This window comes from Cannabis sativa, chromosome 2 (assembly GCF_029168945.1).
Source record: "Cannabis sativa cultivar Pink pepper isolate KNU-18-1 chromosome 2, ASM2916894v1, whole genome shotgun sequence".
NCBI classification, from domain to species: Eukaryota; Viridiplantae; Streptophyta; class Magnoliopsida; order Rosales; family Cannabaceae; genus Cannabis; species Cannabis sativa.
The window spans coordinates 19,768,738-19,777,537 of NC_083602.1; positions in this window are offsets into that span (position 1 = coordinate 19,768,738).

Genomic DNA, 8,800 nt, shown 5'->3' on the forward strand with positions numbered 1-8,800 from the left:
CAATAACTCAAATATGATATAAAGAAACCGGTTATATTTATCAACTAGTTAAAATTTTGAGACAAAAAATTGGTTCCGTAAAGCAACTAAGATAAAAACTCACACACAAAAACTACTTAAATAAAATAACTCAAACAAAAACATCCATTCAACATGCTCCAACCCACCAAATAATTACACTCATACCATATCTACCCCAAAATACTCATTCATTATGTTATATAACCAGTTCCATTTTAGTTATAATCGGCTTGAGTTATTTTGTGTTATTTATTTTTATTCAGTATAACAGTGTTATAAAATTGATTTTATTTTAATTATAATTAGTTTGAGTTATTTTGTATTATTTATTTTTATTTATTATGTTACAGAACCGGTAATATTTCAATTATAACTGATTTTAGTTATTTTGTATTATTTACTTTTATTCATTATGTTATAGAATCAGTTCTATTTTCATTTATATCTGAGACATCTACTTCTGGTGAATTTTCCGGTGACTTTTCCCCGACAACGGTAACTTTTCCGGCAACAACGACTTTTTCGACGACACTAATTTTTTCGGCGATTTTTCCAGTGGTTTTTCTGGTGCCGGTGACTTTTTCGATAACATTAATTATTGCTTTAAAAATATGAGATTTCTATCTTTTTTTTAACAAAAATATGGCATAAAAAGGCTCATATAAATGTAAATGAAAAATAAAAAAAAAAAACCCATAACCTCATGGTATTATTTATTTATACCATAAAAAAGTAAACTCTTATAATTTTTCCATATATTGTGTAATTTCTACTATTAATAACGAGTTAATGTAATTTATAGTCCAAGAATATAATATTACCCCACAATCTTATTTTAGTTTGTAACTTTATATAATATAGCTGAAAATTAGATCACAACCAATTTTTTTAGTACAATTAATATATTATTAATGATCTTCCAATCTTATTTTTGTTTGATTTATTTTATTAATTTTCATATTTTACAATATCATTATTTACTATCTACAATACTATACTGTAATTGATTTATTTTAAAAAAAAAATTATCATTAATATCACTAATTCATAAGAAAAAATTGTTAGAATTTGTAATACATATTTGTTAATAACTAACTTTGTCTAGTTAGTTAAATTGTTCTAATTAGTTTTCTACTATTTGGATTAGTTTTCTATTTGAGTTAGTTAACTTATTTTATTTGTTAATTTAGTTTGTTAGGTTAGCAGTTAGTTTCAATTTTTGAATTTCTATTAACCTTTATACCGATCATACTCTATAAATAAATATCTTGATACACATTCTGGTCAAGTTTTTCACTACCAATTCAATGACGTTTTCTTTAAGATTTCTTGAAACTGTATAATTCTTCATGGTATCAAAGCCATTTTGACCATGCCAATGGACTTGTTTTCTTCTAATCCACCAACAACTGTAGCTCTAGTAGAGGCTCCTGCCCCTCCGACAACCAGCAAAAATTAGCTATGGAATCCCTTCTCTAAATCTCTCACTTAATCTTTAGCTATCGAACTCGATCGAGTAAACTTCCTAGAAATCCCAAGTTGTTTTGATTATAACTGGGCATGATCTCGATGAGATCTTGTTTAGCAAAGTATCTCCTCTTAAAAAATTAATCAATGGTCAGATTAATCCTCTCTTCTCACAATGGAAACGTTATGATCATCAACTCCTTTTGTCTTAGCTTCGATCATCCATGATTGAAGGAATTCTTGGTTCTGTTGTTGCATATTCTAGTTCCTATGATGTTTGGAGAGATCTTGAATGAAAATTCGCAAGGCAATCAAAGGCAAGGATTCTTCAATTGAAGAGTCAACTCACCAACATCCAAAAAGGTAACGTGTCCATTTCAAATTATGTTGATAAAATAAAATATCTCTGTGATAATCTTGTTGTAGCTAGATGTATCATCAGTGATCAAGATATGGAATTACAACTGTTGAATGGACTTGGATCTAAATGTGATCCAGTTGTGTCTGATATTACTTCCAGTCTTGAATCAAATTCTTCAGAAAACACTCTCCTCCCTATCTATTCCATGTTCTCTAAAGCAATTAAAATTTTGTTGTACTTGCCAAAAAGAGAAAAGCCATAAACAATATTTTCCTCTCTCAAACGATCATGCTATTCAACCCTTAAAACTCCATCACATAGTGTGTGGGGACCTTCTCATACACCTTCCATAGATGGCTTTAGGTACCACATTCATTTTGTAGATGACTTTAGTATGTTCTCTTGGATTTTTCCTTCACACCTCAAGTTTGAATCTTATTATGTGTTTTTAAAATTCAAGTGCCTAGTTGAGAAATAATTTCCTTTACCTATGAAATTTTGCAATTTGATTGGGGAGGAGAGTATATAGTGTTTGATCATTTTTTGAAAGGTCAAGGTATTCAGTTCCAACATTCTTTCCCTCACTCTCATGAGAAAATGGAAGGACTGATAGAAAATACAGGCACATAACATAAACTGGTTTAACTTCTTGCACATTCTAGTTTGGACTTATCTTATTGGTAGCATGCTTTTTAATGTACTCCCTAAACAGACTTCCAATTAGGATTCTTGACAATATTAGTCTATAATGCTTATTTGGAAAAACAACTAGACTATGCACCTTTAAAGCCTTTTGTTGTATTTGCTATCCTCACTTGAAGCCATGTAATTCTCACAAGTTGGATATTAGGTCTCAACCTTACATATTTTTGGGCTAATCTCTTAATCATAAAGGATACATTTGTCAAATTAAAAATGGCAGAATATATATTGCTCGAAATATGGTCTTTAATGAGATAAAATTCTCATTTCCTACAGTTATGCAACCTGTTCAGGATTCTCCCCAACACACCAGTGCTTTGTCTTAAGCTCAATTTTAAACAATTCAGTTGGTACCTCAACTGCTACTAATCCAACTCCACCTGTGGAAGATGACCAACCTCTCCCTTCCACTACTGAGCTTTGTTCCACTGTAGTTCATGACATTGGTTCACCTCTATCAAAATCTATAGATGCAAATTTGTGCTCCCCTGTGCCAAATGAACCATAAACATTAATTGTTCCCACTAAAACTACTGTTGTTAGAACTAATTCTATGACAACTCTATCACAAAGAGGAATTTTCAAAACTAAGGTCTATATGTCCACTAAACATCCATTGCCTGAAGCACTACTTCCCATTGAACCTATCACTACAAAGGTTGCTTTAAAGGATCCTAGGTGGTATGGTTAATGTAGGATGAGTTTGCTTCTTTGAAAAAGAAAGACATGGACTTTGGTACCCTACTCACTTAATATGTAAGTCATTACAAATAAATGGGTCCACGTGGTTAAGTCAAAATATGGTACTCTAGATAGGTGCGAATCTAGACTAGTTGCTAGGGGGTTCCTCCAAAAACCAAAGATTGACTTTGCAGAAATATTTAGTCCAGTAGTCAAGCCTGCGCCTTCTATTGTCATAATAGTTCTTTGCATTTTTATCTCACATGATTAGGTTGTAAAGAAACTAAATGCTAGTAATGCCTTTCTCAATGACATCCTAAATGAAGTGGTATACATGCAACAAACAATAGGGTTTGTGGATCCCTCAAGCACACATTGTTTCAATGGGATTTTCAACAATCAAAACCTGATACATCCATATTTATTTTTGGCACTGGGACAAACCTTATATTGCTTCTAGTTTATGTTGACGATTTCCTCATCACTGGGCAAAACTCCAACCTAATTCAAAGACTAATATCTAACCTGAACTCAGATTTCTCCCTAAAAGATCGTGGTGACATTCACTATTTCCTTGGGCATTGAAGTTTGTAGAAAGTAGATATGTATGTACCTTTCCTAAACTAAGTACATAATTGATCTTCTACTCAAACTTCATCTAGAAGGAGACAAACCCTGCTCTAGTCCTACAAGTTCAGCTCACAAACTCAGTTTGTCATCTTGGGAACCACTTGAAGACATCAATTTATATAGAAGTATTGTTGGAGCCTTATAGTATCTCATACTTACAAGACCTAACATTGCCTATATCATCAACAAACTAAGTCAATTCATTCATGCTCTCACTATAGTTTACTGGGATGCCACAAAAAGGTTACTTTGGTATCACAAAGGCGCTATTTTATAAGGCTTGTTGCTCAAATCATCTTTACGATTGTCTCTCTACGGTTACTCACACTACTACTAAAACCACTATTCTTGTCGGTCCTAAGAATGATTTTTTTTTGGGGGGGGGGGGGGATCGCTGCTAAAAACATTATGTGAGCATTTAAAACCGTTGGGAAAAATTAGGTATCCCTGACAATTTTGAATTTTAAGAAGGTATCCTCGACAGTTTAAACCCGTTAGTTTTAAATAATGGACTTTAGTATGCCGACAGTTTAAAATCGTTGGCTATACTAATGCCCACACTTTAAAATTTTCGGTAAAACAAATTTAACAAAACAAAGCCCATTTAGAAGCCCAACTGCCTATTTTATAAATATTACAAATATATATTATTTAGGGTTACATATATATTATATTTGTAAATATTACAAAAGCCCAACTGTCGTCCCTCTTCATCATTCTCTCTCTCTCTCTCTCTCTCTCTCTCTCTCTCTCTCTCTCTCTCTCTCTCTCTCTCTCTCTCTCTCTTTATCACCAGAGAAGACAAAATATTAATGGTTTAAACCAGAGAAGATCACCAACAATTCTCTTCCATTTCTTCTCCTCTACTTTAGTTTGGGTGGGCTCACAAGTGGTATTTTGATGTTGTTAATGGTTCGCAATGGGAGTTGCAGCCTCGTACTAACTTTGTTTCATTGCATTTTTACAGGTCTGGTCGTCTTCTTTGTCGCACATGTGGAGGAGCTCCAGTCATCTTCATTGTCGCGCATGTGGAGGAGCTCCAATCATTTTCTTCATCCCACACGAGATCTTCGATCATCTTTCTATGTTGTCTATGTATTTATAATATAAATATTTATGTATTTATAAAAAATATATATTTTTCACATTGAACCGAAATGTGGTGAGATAATCTAATTCTCGGAGAGAATGCCTACACGAAGAGAGCAACAGAGATTGGTTTTTGACCAAGAGCAGTAGAGATAAATTATTGTTATTGTTGTTTTTATTGTTGTTGATCGAGGACCGAGGCTCTATATTTATAAGTGAGATACTCTATCAGTATCTACGCCACATTAATTATCAGAATATTTTGACAAATAATTTAGGAAATCAAATCGGGTAATGAATATCAAAATCTGACCATATATAGAATATTACATAATTAATTTAATCTTGATTCAATGAATATAAATATTTATTTATTACAAAATCAATTCTTTATTTTATTCCTTAATTATAAATATTCTAATATTCTCCCACTTAGTCATTATTTAGACTAAAACATTCAAATCCAACGTTCCTCATTATATAATAAACATATGAATCATAGCGATATGTCCTCATTATGAGTCGAGTATTATCTTCCATGTATTCTAATATATTTACTATATAACAATGTACTTTATGAGATAATGTACTTAAGCGAATAAATCTTAAACCTTATGTTTATTCAGGTCCTCTAAAATTTTCTCAAATGTAAAATTAAGATGCGCATAAATATGAGAAAATATCAAAATAAGAGTTTCATAAATAATAACTTTTTTTGTACAAATTACATAAGGGAACCAAGTCCCATATTCTCTACGAGATCCTTGAATTTATGAGGTGGCAAGCCTTTTGTCATAGGATCGGCAATCATCAATGCAGTGCTAATGTGTTGAATGAACACTTTATTTTCTTTAACACGTTCTCTAATAGCTAAGTACTTAATGTCGATGTGCTTGCTTCGACTTCAATTTTTGTTTTTCTTAGCCATCAAAACAGCACATGAATTGTCACAGAATATTTTTAACGACCTTGCTATGGAATCAAAAACTCTAAGGCCTGAAACGAAACTCTTTAGCCATACACCATGTGATGTAGCCTCAAAACAAGAAACGAACTCGACCTCCATAGTAGAAGTAGCAGTCAAAGTTTGTTTGTTACTCCTCTAGGACACAGCTCCACCAGCAAACACAAACACGTAACCAGATGTTGATTTACATGAATTTGTACAATCTTTGAAATCTGAATATGAGTAGCCAACTACTTTTAGATTGTCGGTTTGTTAGAACATCAGTTTGTAATCCTTAGTACCCTAAAGATACCTCATTACTTTCTTCGCAGCTTTCCAGTGGTCTATCCCCAGGTTACTCTGAAATCTTCTTAACAATCTGACAGAAATGTCAGGTCTTGTGCACACTTGAGCATACATTAAGCTTCTGACAGCAGAAGCATAAAGAATGTTCTTCATTTCTTCTCTTTCAAAATAATTCTTTGGACACTGGCTTAAATTCAATTTATCACCCTTCACAATTGGAGCAATGCTCGGTGAACAACATTTCATTCGAAATCTTTCTAAAACTCTGTTGATGTAGGCTTCTTGAGATAAACCTAAGATACCTCGGTATCTATCTCTATAAATCTTAATGCCTATGACATAGGATGCTTCACCCATGTCTTTCATCTCAAAGTTCTTTGAAAGAAATTGTTTTACTTCACGTAGCAACCCTTTATCATTGGATGCAAAAAGAATATCATCCACATATAAAACAAGAAAACAAATCTTATTCCCACTTTCCTTCAGGTATAAGCATTGATCCATGACATTCTCTTCAAATCCAAAGGTAGAGATGATATCATGAAATTTTAAATACTATTGGCGGGATGCTTGTTTTAATCAATAGATGGACTTCTTAAGCTTGCACACCAAATCTTGACCTTCACTAGAGGAGAATCCTTCTGGTTTTTTCATGTATACCTCCTCCTCCAGATTACCATTCAGAAAAGTACTTTTTACATCCATCTGCTCCAACTCTAAATCAAAATGAGCAACTAATGCAAGGATGACTCTGAGGGAATCTTTCTTTGATACAAGAGAAAAGGTCTTTGTATAGTCAATTCCTTCTTCTTGAGTGAATCCTTTAGGAACAAGTCTCTCTTTGTATCTCTCAGTGTTACCTAATGAGTCTTTTTTAGTTTTATAGACCCATTTACATCCAGTGGCTCTCGCCCCATTAGGCAACTTTACAAGTTCCCAGACTTTGTTGCACTTCATAGAATTCATTTCATCATCCATGGCATTGTACCACAGTTTTGATTCTCTACTGTTCATAGCTTATAAAAATGTTTCTGGATCATTTCCAATTCCAATATAGGATTCTAATAAATACACAACATAGCCTTTGTAAATCTTTTGTTTAACAAGTCTAGTAGATCTTATTAAGACTTCACCAACAGGCTCTTGAGGAGGAGCAGCTGGTTCAACATGTTCAGCAAGTTGTTCAACAGTTGCAGGCAACTCTTGAACATCTTGATCCACTATATTATCATTATCACCTTGTGGATATTCAATGATTGGTAATGGCTATTCAACATCTGTTTGAACTACAGGGGTGTTGACCATTATCAATCTCGCTCTTGAGGTGGAAGGTTCTAAAGGATCTTTCTCGGGACCTAAGTCCTTTAATTGATCACTCCCACTGAGCAAGGCATTTTTAAGAAATTTTGCATTCCTTGATTCCACAATTCTTGTGCTATGAGATGGACAATAAAACTTGTAACCTTTAGACTTTTCAGCGTACCTTATAAAGAATCCGCTTATGGTCCTCGAGTCTAATTTCTTCTCTTGTGGATTATATATTCTAACTTCATATGGACATCCCCAAATGTGTACATGGTTTAAACTTGGTTTCCAACCTTTCCATAATTCAAAAGGAGTTTTTGAGACTTCCTTTGTTGGGACTCGGTTTAATATGTACACAGATGTCTTTAAAGCTTTACTCCACAAGGATTTAGGAAGATTAGAGTTGCTACCAAGCATGCTCCGCACCATGTCTATTAATGTTTGGGTTTTCCTTTCGCTAACACCATTTTTCTCGGGTGTACCGGGCAAGGTGTAACAGGCAACAATCCCATTTTCTTCAAGAAACTTCACAAATGGACCAGGTGCTTGTCCATCTTCTATGTATCTACCATAATACTCACCTCCTCTATTTGATCTCACTATCTTAATTTGCTTGTTGCATTGTTTCTCTACTTCAGCTTTAAATATCTTAAAGACATCTAATGCTTCACTTTATTGTGAAGTGAGTAGATATACATGTAGCGTGAGTAATCATCTATGAATGAGCTGAAGTATTTCTGACCATGTGAGTCCATGTCTGGACTACATATATCAGTATGTATGATTTCTAATATTTCAGAACTCCTATGGATACCAGTTTTGACAGACTTGGAGGTTTGCTTTCCCTTGATGCAATCCACACAAGTATTAAAGTCAGTAAAATCTAAGGTATTGAGTACCCCATCTTTTACCAACCTTTTAATTCTATCAATGGAGATATGTCCTGATCTCTAGTGCCATAATGTACAGGAATCTTCTTTCATAAAACATCCTTTAGTGCCAGCGTGAACATGCATAACATTATTAGTGGTATTATTTTGTACATTAATACAGTAAAGACCAAGATACAAAATACCATTTCCAACACATTCAGATTTATTATATAAATTGAAATATTTGTTTGAAAATATAGAGGAAAAACAAAAGGGTATAAGTCTTGAAACTGAAATCAAGTTTCTAGAGAAACTTGGTACATAGAAAGTCTTTTCTAACTTTAAAATAAAACCACTACTTTAAACTAAATTGCATGTTTCTATAGCTTCCACTCCTGAGCCTATCTTGTTTCCAGATAA